Source organism: Cyrtonyx montezumae, unplaced genomic scaffold, assembly GCF_038088225.1.
Source record: "Cyrtonyx montezumae isolate F1298 unplaced genomic scaffold, pur_monq_1.0 scaffold_5, whole genome shotgun sequence".
NCBI lineage: Eukaryota > Metazoa > Chordata > Aves > Galliformes > Odontophoridae > Cyrtonyx > Cyrtonyx montezumae.
This window is the reverse complement of record NW_027072056.1, coordinates 16,709,895-16,722,490: the sequence shown is the minus strand read 5'-3', so window position 1 is coordinate 16,722,490 and position 12,596 is coordinate 16,709,895.

Sequence of the window (12,596 nt, the reverse complement as noted above, 5' to 3'; positions counted from 1 at the left end):
AAGAAGTTATGAATCCCCAGTCCTGCTAGCGGCAATATCTTACAGCCAGTTTTTATCCATTTTTGTTTCACATCATCAGTTTCAGATGCTAAATCTTACTCTGCAAAATCAGTGATGCCCTAGTGGAGATTTTCTTATGCCAGTTCAGCAATATACTTTGTATTATTTCACAATCAGTTTTATTTTTTTCTGCAGTGATCAAGAAATGTTGAGGTATGGTGCCAGATGAATTTTTAAAATCAATCTCTAGATCAGTTTCTCTATCATGTTATCTTTGAATTATGAGTGACTGCAGCCAGCACAGCAATTCAGTTTCTAACAGATTAAATCTCGAGGTCCCCACTGCTCAGGTTCCTGCCTGGTGAGTTGGAGCCAACCTAGATAGGAAGGCAGAGGAAGGGAACCTGTTGGAGGGTGTGCTGACTCAGCTCTAACTGAAAACCTCTGCCAAGGCAGCTCCAGCACACCCTAACCATCCTTTCAGTGGCTTTGTTATGAAACGTTGTGTGCTAGAGCAGTGATCTGGCATTAGGAAGCAATGAGGTATTTTCTAAAAAACACCCCAGTCCTGGCAGGGCCTGAGGCCAAAAGACATAACAACAGACAGGCACACACACCATCTAAAGGGCTAAAAACCAAAGTCTATGCATGCTTTTTCTCAGTACCAGAAGAATGCAGAGTTCATTATCAGTGTGGTACTTTCCATGTTCCAGAAACTCCCCACCTTTCATCAGCTCATTATCTAATTCCTTCCCAAACCACTTCAGGATATACAAGAAGTAATAATATACAAGAAGTAATCATACTTCAGGAGACGAGGAAAAAAATGCAGGTAACCAAGAGACAAAAACATCCAGAGGGAATCCCCTCTGCTGGCTTGAATGAATCACACCATCCTTTTCATGGACTTCAGGAAAACTAAAGGAAAATTAAGTTGCTAGACTTCAACATTAACATACTGACAAGGCAATCCACTTTCTAGACACCTCTACAGGAGCAACACTTTTTCTTTCATCAGTGTTCTTTATATTGGCTAAATCAGAGCCCTCTCTCAGGATGAGCACTTCTTTTTTTTGTTTTGTCCTCATTCTTTGTTTATCATGGGCAGCACTTCTGCAGTTCACGTAGCCATTCAGGTGTGATATGCCAGCGCACCTCTTTTTCCCCTTATATAGCCACCTTTCCCCTCAGATCTAGGAACTAAAATGTTAAGCAATCCCTTGCTAGTAAGTGTGCCATCTCACTTCATTTTTCCTTAAAACCTTATGAGGAACCAGAGGCCTGTAAGCTCCCATTTTACTGATAATGTTTAATTGCCCTTTAGGTAGGATTACACTGCCTATCTTCATACAGGTGAAGGGAAAATGTGCCCAAACCCCTTGCTTGCTTGGCCACACAACTGGAGCAGGACAGATGATATTTTACCATTCCATCAGCAGCTCTGCTTATAGAAGACTGACCTCACTCAGGAAACAGGGCAGTGACTTCTCTGTGCTCCAGTTGATGGTCAGCATGACATGCGTGGTGGCATTCAGTCTGGATGATGGAAGAAAGGAGAGTGGATACATATGCAAAGATGTTTTACATGTGGCCTATATGAATTTATATGTATATTTATGAATAATATCTATTAATGTGTCTTTCAGTCAAAATGATGCAGGATAATCATGAAAGTGATCAGCAAAAAAGAAAAACAACCTATATATACATCAAATGGACTGGAAAAGCCATTCAGATGCTACTCTTCCCTTTGAAGACCAGTTGAGAGAGCGCTAGCAGGTTTCATGTGTTTCCTGGAACTTCTGAGGTATCTCACTAATGCTTATGATCACTGAGTGAGGCAGAAAGCAGAGCTCACGTTAATTCCCATGCTTCTGCCTCTTCTCTGAAGCCACAGTCCTACCCACTTGTAACAGTGGCACATGATGGCTGAGAAAACTTTACAGCGAGTTTTGGAAATTCTTTTGTTTTCTTCCTGGAGGGGGAGAGGAGTAGGCAAGAAAGGGAAGGAGAACATCCATGTAAAACCTACACAGATAAGTTCAGCATTCCTACAAATCCCAGACTCAAGATGAAGTCTCAATCAGCTGTAGCTCTGGCAGCAACTTTACTTGAAATGGCCGGGGAGAAGGCTCCATTCTACCAAGGGTGTGGGTGTGGAATTGTAATAGACACTTCCATAAACTGCTGTCTGCTCAAATGTCACGATGTTGGCTTTCTGCCCCATTTTCAGCTGCAGAGAACAGCAGACGGGAGGGGCAGAAACAATGAAGATCCTTTTTAAAATCTCAGATTGAAATATCTCCTACTTTTTTTCAGCCAAAAAGTTTTTCTCGTGGCTGTTACGAATGGTATTTCCTAGATCTGTTTTGGAAATTACCCAGCATAATTCCCCAAGGATTTTACAGTGTGTGCCACAGGTAACAAACCAGGACCCATTCACTGTGCACAGACAGCAGGTGATCACTTCTTGTGAGTTCACAGTTACTTCAAAAAAGCAGAGTGTAATGTACATTAATGTTGTACTCCAGGTGTAAAGTGGAATGAATGGAAACAGAAAAGGAGAGCAGCCATGAAAAGGAGCTTAATGCAACATTCAGTAACTGACATGGGGAAAAAAGGCATGTGGAATTAAGAAGAAAGCAAGTTTTCAAGTATTGTTTTGTTCAGGCTGGTCAGAGATTGCTTGGCCTTTTTGCAAAAGCAGACAGGAAGCCAGCTGAAGAAGCACAATCGTGTTCATTAATGAGCTTCAGAAATTCTTATAAATATAGGCTAGTTTCCAATCACAACCAAATCAAACTCCTTTTCACATTTGTAATGAAAGATTCTTGCATTCCCTATTATCCGGCACCTTGGAAAATAACAGGTGTGATATTTATCAGTGGATGTATTCACACAATGCCACCAATGAATGCATTGACACAGCCAACCCCTACTGTACGTAACTGCAGTACTGTCCCATTGCACACAGTTGCTAATTGCAGACTGCAGAACACCAAGCCTTCAGGTGTTGAACACACAGATGTATATGTATTTGTATGGCACTGTGATCTAGACAGAGAAACTACAGTACTTCTGTCAACTGCAGCAGTTTTAAAAGACAAATCTAAGTAATATCAAATGATACAACTACACCTTTAACGAAGTACTGTGTCCTGTTAATCAAATCAAAACAGGCAAGGGGAGTAGAGGATACAGAGAAGGCTGAAGTGTAGGGAGGGACAAGGACACAATCTGCAGTGCTTGTTCAAATCTGTAGGATAAGTGTTCTGCAAGTTACCAGGACTTGCTGCTTGCATATCACATCTGTTAAGTGAAGAATCGAGATCATTTCAGGCTTTTTAAAACTCAAAGGCTGAGATGCCTATAGCAGTTTGGATGTGTACATCAGTGATGACTCAACGTTTAAGTCTAACTGAGGAAAGGAAAATGAAGAAGCTTACTGGATTTAATTAACTCATGCACACTTCAAAGATCACATGGAATAAAATACTTGTTTTTGTTTGTGTTTTCCTTTAGTAAGTGGCACTGGTACATGTGGCTGAATGCAGTAAGCTGTTCTTCACCTATGTGTCTCTTTTCTGTGAGGAAGAGGCACGGAGTGGAGGAACCAGTCTGCCAAGGGACTAGGGGCAGAGCCAAGATCAGAAGCCAGGTTGCCTGCCCACCTGCTTCCCCCTGCCCACCAGCACTTTGCAGACTGCAGAACTAGTGAGCAAACAAAGGAGTGGAATTAAATATAAGTGAAGTGAAAATGGACAGTATGAGGCTCAGAAAAAAAAAAAAAAGGTATAAAAAAGAAATGGTAAAAACATAGTAAAATAAATCAGAGATTACAGAGAAGAAGTAATTCCCATTACAATGCGTAACTGCTAATTGCATGTTAATGATTTTCCTCATATACACAGGGCTTTGGTCCAAACTTCTGAAGGAAATTATCCGTGCTCTTCTGTGTCTCTTTTCCCAGAAGGTATCAGTGTTCCTCAGAATCAAAGAAACAGAATGGCTTGGGCTGGAAGGGACCTTAAGGATCATCAAGTACCTTTTTTTCTCTTTTCCCCAGGTGCCATCTCAGTGCTTGTGGAAGCACCAGCCTGGCTTGTATGAGTGTCGGTGAGGGATAGTAGTAGCACCACTATGTGTAACATGTTTTTTGCTAGAAATGAGACTCAGGCATATTCACATCACCCATTAGGCTACACTAACAGGCTTACAGCTTCTAGGCATTAATGACATGGGCTGCTTTAGCTGGGCCAGAGGCCATGGATAAGGAAGCCTCCCTAAACTATTACCAGTTCCTCTGAAGCGTTCAGATCTCTGTTACACTGGCAACGATGACAGCAAAAAGAGGCATCTTTTAGAATAAAGCTTCTTACAAGTGACAGCAAAGCAGCCGCCCCCACACGCACCTTGTTCGCTCACTGCACTGATCTGGCATTCCTTCCAGAGCTGGGAAGGGCCCAGAGCTGCTGACTCAAAGACTTCTGGAATAAGAACTCAAAAACTGAAAGGCTTTGTTCCTCTTGGGGTTCTTGCTTCTCCGTCTAGCCAACGTGCCTGCCCATACCAGGCAGTAGAGCAGGGGCACCTCTACAGAGGACTCCCCAGAGTCTTGGCAAGCTGAAAACACAGATCCAGAGAAATGCTGGTTCAGAGCAGAAGAGGCTGAGTGACAGACAGGGACACAGGGACAGGAATCGATGAAGTTGTATGACCTGATCTAAACCATGGCACACACTCAAGTGCCTTTTTCAGACAAGGCTTCAGACAAGATCCAAATGCATCCACTACCAATTTTCAGAGCTATTTGCTTACATCAAATATCAAATACTGCCGGAAAAGCTCCCATAGGGAAAATGCCAGAATCAGTTGCTATCTTCACTTACAGAGAATTGTATCTCCTGTCAAAGTGTTCTTAATAAACCCAAAGCATTTCTCAAAAAAGGCAGTTGCATTTTTATTCAAGTCTCTGCTGCCTCATAAGTGACAGCTACTTGATGTTCAGTGCCATCCTGGAATGAGTAATAGCTCAAGAGTTAATTACAAATTTATTATGAACCTGTGGTTAAGACCAGCTTAAGTGAGCAAACAGAAAAAAAAAAAAAGGTTAGAATTCAGCGAACTGAAGTCTCACTCTCTGATGGTCTGATGAAGCTGGGTCATTTGATCTTTCACTGATTCCTAGCCACTGAATAGCTGGGAATCTGTTTCTTCTGTAACCCATCAGCCTCACAGCTACATTAAAGAGCTGTTTTCCCAGTGATTTCCATATGAAGTACCAAGTGACTGAGCTGCTAAACTTTCAATTTTAGCGAGCGAATACTGTATTTACTATGTTTAATAACACTTGTAAGGTCAATGTAACAGGGTATTCCCTACAATTGTTTAAATTATCAATACAACCTTTTGAATCTTAAAAATAAACACACTGAATTTAAGATAGCTGGTCAAATTCTGCAGTTGCAATGATAAAAATTATAAACAACTCCTTCCTAACAAGAGCACTTACTTACCTTTTTTTTTTTTTTTTTGGCATTGCTGAAGTAGAAAGAAAAAACGAGCACCCAGCAATGCTAATATGAATCCCAGCATTATGTCCATTGGAACAAAACATACAGTAATTAAAAGATATTTAATCTTTTAAGGCTTTGTTCAGCCTTCCCTGTTATGCAGACAGGGTAGGACTCTGGAGTATGAGCAGGGATTTGACTATTCTTTGGATTTCTTAAAGTTTCCTGCTGGATCCCACCACAACAGGAAGCTGTGGAGTTGAGCAATACACTGGGCACAATAACCTCATTGATCTCTCAAGTAATTCTGCTAAAAGAAAGGAAAATAAAGATAGAAGTCAGATTATGCTGGCTTGTGTGTGCTTCGTAGAGATGCCTAGCAAAGGTAGAGGGAAAGAACATCAAATGAGATGGTGTCCCTGCATGATTATCTTCAGCCTACTGTGATGAGCTACAAACAGTGGAGAGTTGAAGATCTATACAAATGTCATTAGACCAAGGGCTGTAATGCGATTTGATGATGCAGCTACAGTGATAGCTGGTTCCCTTGACACAGCGTAACAAATGGTATTTTAGCACTGCTGGATCACTATAATGCTGAAAAGCAACCATCCAACATAAATGTTTGTCTGTAGGAGCAGGCAAGCAAGCGCTTGATGCTTCCATTTGCATCACTGTCTATTAAACTGATGACAGCAGGAGAGTCAGGTCCCAAAACAAAAGATATTTCAAAAAATGGGAACGGTGCAATGCACTTTGATCTTTCCAGCACATGAAATAACGGCTAATTCTTTTTTCCCCACTGTTCCCCTTCCTGATTTTCTTTCATTCACCTTGCTTTGTCTCAGGCAGCATGTCCTGGCTGACTCCTGTTGGGGTGCTGTCTGTGGCAGCAGCTTATGCTGCAGTTGTGTTCCAGCAGACCATCAGTCCCAGCCACATTGGCTGGGCTCCAGCTGGCCACATCACCTGTAGATTGTTTTTCCTCGTTATCTCTTGGGCAGCCTTCATCCCTAGTGGGAACATTTCTAATTGTTCTCTCAAGAGAAATAGCAAGAAATAAGTTATTTCTTATGGATAATGAAGGATAAAGCAGCTTGCAACCCCATAAAATCTCTGGGATTGTTTTTGAAATCTTAACTGGGTTCTAGTTATTTTACCTAGTGGTTTTTGTGATGTAGCACCATCTCATCTGCATCAGAGCATCACACCAGGAGAGGGAAAAAATCTGTAGGAAAAGCCCTTTTCTGCTCTCTAGACAATTAGGAATGACATAGACCCTCTTCTGTGACCAGAAGACAGGAGTCTGGGTATGCCAATGTTAAGTGCAGCAGCCCAAATGCATTTATAAGCAGAGATGTTTATTATTAAATGATAGAGCTTTATGAATAACTGAATCTTAATATAATTATTTCCAACCAACTTGCATCTATCAACAAAAAACACAAAAAGGATGTTCTTAGTAAGTACATTGGACAGAATCAAGTTAACTGTTTAACATCTTGGCTGATAAATTCATATTGGTGATCAGATTCTCTACAGAATAATTTCAGCTGCTCTTTTTTATCATTTTATGATACATTTGTCAACATCAACCCAAAAAGCATGTAAACACAATTTTCCTGTTTACAACCTGGACTTAATTTCATTTGTAAACACTAGGAAACACATCTAGCAGCACTGCGCAGCTGATATGCAAGATCCTGAAGTACAGTGCACAAAAACATATTTCCCCGAGCTTCCATCCATCTTCTGGAGGGCACAATGCAGTTATTGTTCGCCTCTTTTCATGGCCATATTGTTCATACCGATGGGAGGATGTTCCCTCGTGACATATGACTGGCAAAACGTCGGCGTGCATTGAAAACAGATACTCTGCAGCAGCCTCCAGACACTCTGCATCTAAGCAGAGATGAATGGAATGAAAATATTCTCAGTCTGAGATAGGAAAGGGGGGAAGATGGTTCACAGGCTTTGTATTTCACTGAAGGCCTTCATGACATAAATAGTAAACTATGCAACTGATACACTTGAACTCATTGACAAAGCAGAGAATGAAGTCCTCAGCACTAGTTTTTAGTGGCTGTGTCTCAAAGCACTATTTCTGTGATCATTTTGTTTTTCTACAATATTTGTAAATTCACAGGGGAAGTAGAGAGCCTATGCATAGAAGCTCATGGTACTGCACTGTTTATTCTGGACACAAAATAATACCCAGAGCTTCCTCTAAAAGCCTGCTGAGAGCATAAAGTAAAAGAAAGCCTCCAAGAGGAAGTACTGAAAAGTAAATAGGCAGCACAAGCAGAGCTGCTGAAACTCACTACAAATAGGCAGCCAGCATGGCAGAGTTTGGTCAGCACACTGACTGCAAGCCTGGGAGACAGAAATTGCCATATAATTCTTTCTGCAATGTATAATTACATTCTTAACCTCTTTGTCTTTTTTTCCTTTTTGATAAAAAGGAAATAATTCATTTCCAGGAATATAAGTGGCTTTAATTCACTTGGATTGTCTTTTTTTTTTTTTTTTTGCCTGATTCAGTGCCTGACTCAGAACCATCATTCTTACTCCTTCTGTCAGACCATTCCACATCTCCCAGTGGTTTTCTCTACTGCCGTTTGGAAGCACTCTTTGTTCCTATAGTCCCAGTGCCTGCTCAGGCTTTTCTTTTCATGTTCTTTGACGTTTATTCCCTAGGAGCTGGATCCTTCTGTCCTTACACGGGAGCCAAATCTCCCAATGAATTTGCAAACACGCAGGATCAGCAACTCAAAAAAGTTTATTTGTTCTTCAGGGCTCTCTGTGTTCACAGGAAAAAGGACGCCTGTAGGCAAACACTGCATTTCTAGGTTTCATCTTCACAGTGAGGAAGCTTAGAGAGGAAGGAAGGCACAAGAGTGCAAAGTTAACAATTAACAACAGCAAAAAAAACTTATTTTTTTTTCCTGCCTGAGAGTCTGATGCTTACGGACACAGCTACAGGACACTGAACTTGCATGTTTCTTGAAATACATCAAAAAGCTCCCTTGCTGGGTTGGCACAATGCTGGCAGTAACTGCTGATTCCAGAGGGAATTCTCAGTTCAATATATATCTTTGGGTATATTTTTGAGACATCTTTCAACTAGAACATCTCTACTACATTTACATTCAGCACCTGAAATTTCAAACACTCTGACACTTCAGGCTGGAAAACACTGCCAGCTCCTATTTACTTCAGCTTTAGTATCTGCGTCAGAGAGTGCTGGCCTGGCGTGTTAGGAAATGTAATGTATTCAATTTATGTCCTACATAAAAGTTGAGATCAGCATGAACGAGAAGATCCAATCTGCAGCTTAAATTCAAACAGTGCTGCTGAGAACACTACTTACTGGATAAGGTTTCTCTCAAATTTACACATTAGACAATCTTCAGATTTATTTTAATATGGATGTCCTTCTTCTGAGGTAAGAAATCTTGTGGCAAATAGTTTCAGTGATGAGCAAAGATGTGATGGTACCTAATTGTGTGAAAATTCCTGGTTAGACAGTACCATTAACATCTCCTTATGCAAGAGAAGAAAAACCTTTTCTTATTCTGTCTGCTGTGTATGAATAAGACAGAGCCATAGCTGTAGGTTCATATATTTTCCAGCCAGAGACACTATATTCTAATTTTTAGTCTGACATTCTACAGCTCAAGTCAACATTATTCCCCAAGCAGTTTCTACACAGCTCCTTCACCTTGTCAGTGTCAGTTAATTCAGATTACATGTGAGCCTTGTGTAGCCAAGCCCTCAATTGACTGTGCATGTGGAATACCTCGTATTTGTCGTGTAGCCATGCCAGTGCTTAATGACCCATGGTAACAGAAACATGCACCTCATTTCCAGTTTGAATCTGTCCAAACTCAGCTTCCTGCTGTTGGATCTAAACAGGTTCCAGCACATGACCTGATGAGTTAGCCATTGTTTCAGCATGGTCAAGCTTGGGATATGTAAAACTGAACATTATGTACTTCCACGGACATTTTCATAACATTTTTAATTCTTTCCCTAGGTTTTCTAAAAGACACAGCTAAATCAATTCCCAGCCATTTACACAGTTTAGCTTTCTATGCTGCTTCCACTGAAACTGAGATACTCTCCATATGTATCAGGTCCATTTGTACACAAAAAGGTTTGAATACTCAGCTGAAGTCAGAGCTAAGGCCCAGGTAGTTCAATCTCTTGCCAAGAATATTTCATGATCATCTTTGTTTAACCCTGAGAAGAACATGCAGGATACAGGCACAATCATCCATAGACAATGCATGACCCATGTGTTACATCAGCACTGTTTTCCCAGAATTTCAAAAGGGAATTATATTTTGCAGAGAGTATTCTATTCTACAGTCATTATTATTAGCATTGAGGCCATCAGTGAAAACCCTAAGCAGACAAAAACTCTGCCTGAAGATCTCAGTGGTAGTGCTATTGCATGTGCCTTTATCCCTGATGTCAAACCCAAACCAAGACAGAATAATCTTTTTATGAATAAAATTACTTTAAATTCAGACAAACACATGCTAGAGCTGTGAGATGCTCTGGAATACTGAAATAGATTTTGAATGGAAAAGCCTTTTGCTAGTACAAAATAAGGGCGTTGCTGCATTGCCTGCAGGAGACAGCAGCCTTCAGCCTTCTGGAGGATGCAGCAAGAAAAATTTAACGTGGTAGGAAAGCTTGCTAAGCAAGAAATCCACTGTCTGATAAAAAAAAAATGCATTTTACGTGGTAAAAACTTCCCTGTATTTCTATTTTTTTATTCTCAATTTCTTTTGGACAGTACTCTTCCACTTACTTTTAAGTAGCTGCCTAAATTGGTCCTCAACTTAAAATAAAGAAATAAAATCACTAACTCACACAAGAGTTCACTACAAGTTTATAGTTATGATTTTATTTTGACCCTCTTGCCACCACTACTGAAGATAGAATCTCTTCCATCTTTTCTCGTCTGTTTTGCAGACCACAAATACCAACTGTGAGTTTGTTTGCATTCAAAACACAGTTGCAACTAAAATCTATGCCTTTAAAAATCAAATTCACTACAACTGTAAACTCTATATCTGACAGAAGAACATCGTTTAAGTCATAAATTCTCATTTTTAAAGGACAAAAGGGACTGTCTTATTCAGGTCTAATTCCTACAGAAAACAGAGACAATGTAATTTTACAGAATAATTCATGCATCGGTCCCCTGCCTTCCAATTTGTAATGGCAAGGAACTTCTACTTTACATGTCACACCGAGTGAGTGAAGGACCCAAGGATACTTCACTTTTGTCCATGACAGTTACCAAACGGATCTATAAAAAAAATATTTTGCCATCAGATATATGGCAGAATCAAATCCTGGCTGAGAACAGTCTTGAACACAGATGAATCAGCATGAGGAAATATGAAAGGATGGGAATATTTTTTAGAGACATCATCATTTACAGGCTGAACACAGGGTAAAATCAAATGATTCTATACTTCACAACACATAATTTGATCTTGCAAAATGGATATGTAATGTATCTGTTGCTTCATGGATCTGTTATCTGTTGCTGAAATGGATCTGTTGCTTTACTTGCATGCACTCTGATAACCTGCATCCATTTAGCATCACATTCCCTCCTGGGAAAGCTGCACTTGGCAGAGACAGAAGATGAGCTCTGCAGGAGCAGCAGACTTCTGCTCTCCAGCCTGAGGGCCAGGGTGCAGTAGGTGGATGGAGAGTAAGCTGCTTTCCCTGACTGCCTGTATGTACAAGTGGATTCTGATGGCTGCCACCCACCACGTGTAGGTGACTCCGAACAGGTGAGGATTACACTTTCACCAAGGGAGTTTCAGGCCCATGTGTTTCTAACTTGGAATGAAAAATCTCTTGTGTTTGGCTGGAAGAGTCCCAGCTCTCACGTTTCTGATCCTGCCTGCCCTTAGACAAGAAGTGTAGCAAAGACTGCTATGAACAGCTCAGGCTAGAAGCACTCATAAGCCCAGATGAACGTGTCAGATCATGGTCTAATTAGTATAAAAACTCCACGACATGATTTTCAAAGATTGTGAGACATCCAGCTCTACTTTCATCTTAACTTTCATGTTATATCACCTCTGTATTTATATGTGCTTTATGAGAATCAATTTTAACTTGGAGCAGCTCGAACTATACTTTATCTGAACCACCTAGCTGATATCATAGAAACACTGAGCTCCATCTTAGCTCCTAGATCTGTAAAATCAAGGCCTAAAGGTTGCAAGCAATCTCAAAAAACTTGCACCAAAGAGCCCCCAAACACATGCTGAGCAGGATATTTACTTCAGCTTGGAATCTATGCACCATTTATGCCTGCATATAGCTTGTCTTGTATGATAATTCTCAGAACGCTCCATTTCAATGTATTAATATTGCTTTGTGTTTCATTTTTGCGTAGAGCAGTGATTATATTGGCAGTAACACTGACATCATTCTAGGGCTGTGAATCCCATAGTCACATTTTCAGTAAGAACTGCAAAACGCAAGATAACTGAGCCAGTGGGAAATAAACACAAAAGCTCACTTACCATCACAGTGCTGGAATTACATCAGGGATGAACGTGTCCCTGTGGGCTTCCCCGACACAGTCCTGAAGCATCACCTGCAGCAGTTGCCAGGGTCGCAGTACAACACTGCTGCCTTTGTATTTAAGCAAAAAGCCCCTCTGCTAAGCTCTCTCTTTACCTTCCCATTCACTAGTGGCTGAAACAGACATTTGATTTTCTTACTCGGTGTGTGCCTGGAGCTATTTTTAGCAGCTAATAGCTGACACCCTAGGGAGCATGATGTCACCAGCACTCACACTTAACAGAGCTATGAAGCTGGGCTGGGCACAGCAGCTGCACCCGGTGAACTGCTCAGGCAAGGGGAGACTATGACACCACCAGGGCTGAGTTCAAAAGGCCAAACAGAGAAGTTCCAGCCAGATCCCAAAGGATAGTTCCTTCTTTTGCAAGTGATTCCACAGGCAAAATTTTTTAAATACCAGGACTTATTCTTTAAAGGCTGACGAACACTTCTTCAGTTCTGACAAATGTGGCTTCATTG